Genomic DNA, 3,582 nt, shown 5'->3' on the forward strand with positions numbered 1-3,582 from the left:
TCTTCAGCCAAGGCCCACCAGGAAGAAGTACAATTACTTCGAGTAGCTTATAAAGAGTCAACCAGACAGAAAGAAATCCCTAGGTCCTAAATGGACCATGTTAACATTCAACAGGCAGAAGTAGTTGATCTACAGCCAAAAGATGCAAGAGAAAACCTTCAGCAAGCAAAGAAGTAACTTAGAGTCTTTACTGCCCAAAGCTCAAATGTCATCAGAAATGTCAACACCAATGTGGCAATCCCCTGAGGAAATGACAAGGAAGCACACTCTGACATGTTTTCTAAGAGATTAAAACACAAAAGACTTGTGATGGGATAGTAGGCAGGGTAAGTGGAAATAACATCTGGCACATTCATGGTTAAATGTTACTGTTAATGGGAACTATTTTGAGAGAATTTGCAGGGAGTTTTATTTCTGTCTCACCATCCTCTGCATATAGTTATGTACAATAAAGACTGCTTCTGTTCACTCGCAGGAGTATAAATCTCACATTGCTACTGTTTCATGGTCACCATTTCTGGTGCTAACTCCTAATTTCAGATTAATCATTTACATTAAAATTTCACCAACTGTTGTGGAGGGATTGGAGTCTGAGTCCCCTGAAAATTGGCCTGGGCCTCTGAATTATCACTTCAGTTATTTTATCACCATACCAGTCTTAAAATAGGATAAGAATTGTGCAAAATAGCCCAATTTATAAAAGAAGAATATGGTTACTGTTCACACTGACTAGAGCACTGAGCCATATGCCCCAGGAAGGTCTCGGGTTCAGTAATCATTAGGTCTGTGATAACTGTTCGCACTGAGAATTGCAGTTCGCAGCTCCCTAGCCTGAGGAGGTTACAATGTTAGCCTGGATCTCTGCTGAGCTCAGAAAGTGCCAACTAACACTTAGACAATAGAAGGTGTTGAGTGGACCTTAGATTAGATCAAATCCAGCACTGGGCTCAGTATGTTTTTTTTTTATTCATTCATTGGACAAGGGTGCAGTGGCCAGGCCAGCATTTGTTGCCCATCCCTAACTGACCCAGAGGACAGTTAAAAGTCAACCAAATTGCTGTGAGTCTGGAGTCACATGTAGGCCAGACCAGGTAAGGATGGCAGTTTCCTTCCCTAAAGGACATTAGTGAACTAGATGGGTTTTTCCGACAATCGACAATGAATCAATAGCCTCTTAATTCCAGATTTTTATTGAATTCAAATTCCACTATCTGCCATGGTGAGCTTTGAGCACAGGTCAACTAGGTCTCTGGATTAACAGTCTAGCAATAGTACCACTAAGCCATTACTTCCCTGTAATGGTGGCCAGTTGCCAAACAGTTTGTTGACACCCCAATGTGTCGCCCAAAAAAGGAAGAATAGATTGTGAATGAACTGTGCCCAGTGTAAAATCACACTACAAGAGACACAGGGAGGAGTTGGGGAAGATATTAAAAATAATGTTTAACAAAGAGCTTTCTGGTTTCCTTATGTGTTCTGATTAACATGCTGGGACATTACCAACATTTGATTAAAGGTATGCTAATGTTATCTCCAAGGTTGTAACTATTGTAGTCTCGATGAAACATGCTGATAAAGTAAATAAATGAAAAAGATCAATTATTGTCTTTAGATGGCTAATAGAATGGTGGTACGTATTACAGAAAAGTTGTTCGAAAGTCTCTCCTGATGATGAGAGAAGATATTGTCATCAGTTCAGCAATCCTCTCAATTTACTTCATAGCTTACATTCTGTTTCAGTTTCCCACTAATTTAAAGCAAAACAATGATCTGAACAGCAGTATGGTATTATGGTGTCAATGTTACTTCTGACAGCATTGTTATGCATTGGATTTCTCCAGTGAATGTAATACCTGTGTAAACTAAGACACAAAATGTTGAGTTCAGCAATTAAAATATCCATTTTTTCAGCACTTCCATTAGCAAAACAACTTCTTGGAGTGGAAAGAGCTGGTTCAATCATCATTTAGCTCTTTATAACTTGGGAATGCTGTCCAACCAGGAGAAGGGGCAGGCATTGGCGGTCAGAGCCAGTTAGAGGCAGGTGGTTAAAATACTGCCATTACCTGCCCATTCTGATTATAAGAATAAAAAGTTGGTTGTACGTCCTCTGACATGGAACTTCCTTCCGGAAAACTAATCAAATTTAATTAGTTGTCCTGAAGAGAAACAAATGCAACAGTAGGAAGGTTGTGCTTCAGTTATACAGGGCGCTGGGGAGACTGTATCTACAGCACTGTGCCCAATATTGGTCACTTTATTTAAGGAATGATGTGTTGGAAGCAGTTCAGAGATGGGTAACCTAATAACTGGAATGGGTGGGTTGCCTTATGAGGAAAAGTTTGACAGGCTAGGTTTGCATCCACTAGAGTTTAGAAGAGTAAGACGCAATTTGACTGAAACAAGATCCCGAAGAGTTTTGACAGGGTAGATATCAAGGGTGATTTTGTGACGTTGCTTAATTAATCTTCTTGATAGTGCCAGGCGTTCACCACAACCATTAGGAAATGAAAGCAGAAATTGTTGACAAAACTCAACAGGTCTGTCAGTACCTGTGGGGAGAAAGCAGAGTTAACATTTCGAGTCTGGAGACTCTCATCAGATGCTGCCAGACCTGCTGAGTTTCTCCAACAATTTCTGCTTCTGTTTCAGATCTCCAGCATCCACAGTGTTTTGTTCTATATTGCTATGGCCATGTGGTAATGTGACAGACCGTCTAAGGCACTGGATTTAAGCCCCAGTCTCTACTGAGCTGTGGGTTCAAAACAGCACAGGTGATATACCCCAGGCAGTCACCTCTGAAAGGGCTGGGCAACTTCAAGAGGTAGCAAGAACTGCGGGTGTTGGAGTCAGAGTCAACACAGTGTGGAGCTAGAAGAACACAGCAGGTCAGGCAGCATGAGAGGAACAGGAAAGTTGACGATTCATGTCGGGACGCTTCATCAGAACTGGGTTCGACTCCATCCTCAGGCAACTGTCTGTGTGGAATTTGCACATTCTTCCAGTGCCTGTGTGGGTTTCCTCCCACAGTCCAAAGACATGCAAGTTAGGTGGATTGGCCATGTTAAATTGCCTCTAGTGCGCAGGCTAGGTGGGTTAGCCATAGTAAATGCAGGGTTACAGGCATGGGGTGGGCTGTTCTTTGGAGGGTCGGTGTAAATTCGAAGTGCCGAATGGCCTGCTTCCATTCAGTAGGTATTCTAAATCTGTTCTGGGCTCTGCATATCATCAATGAGACCCGGCTTCTCCTTACTACCACAAACTCTCTTCTGAAATCGGCTTGCTTTGCTGCCTCTACTTTCCCAGTCAACAACAAATTGAAGGAATGTGTGTTGCATCAAAGGTGCATTCAGTGCCACTTTGTTCCAGTGATTCTATCTGCCGTGTGCTCGCCCTCCAGTGTATTGTCCAGAGTTGAGCTGGCTCACTATAAACTGAATCAGAGATAGTAGGAACTGCAGATGCTGGAGAATCCGAGACAACAAGGTGCAGGGCTGGATGAACACAGCAGGCCAAGCAGCATCATAGGACCAGAGAGGCTGACGTTTCGGGCCTAGACCCTTCATCAGAAAAGGGGGAGGG

The sequence above is a fragment of the Rhincodon typus genome, chromosome 11 (assembly GCF_021869965.1).
Source record: "Rhincodon typus isolate 14 chromosome 11, sRhiTyp1.1, whole genome shotgun sequence".
Lineage (NCBI taxonomy): Eukaryota > Metazoa > Chordata > Chondrichthyes > Orectolobiformes > Rhincodontidae > Rhincodon > Rhincodon typus.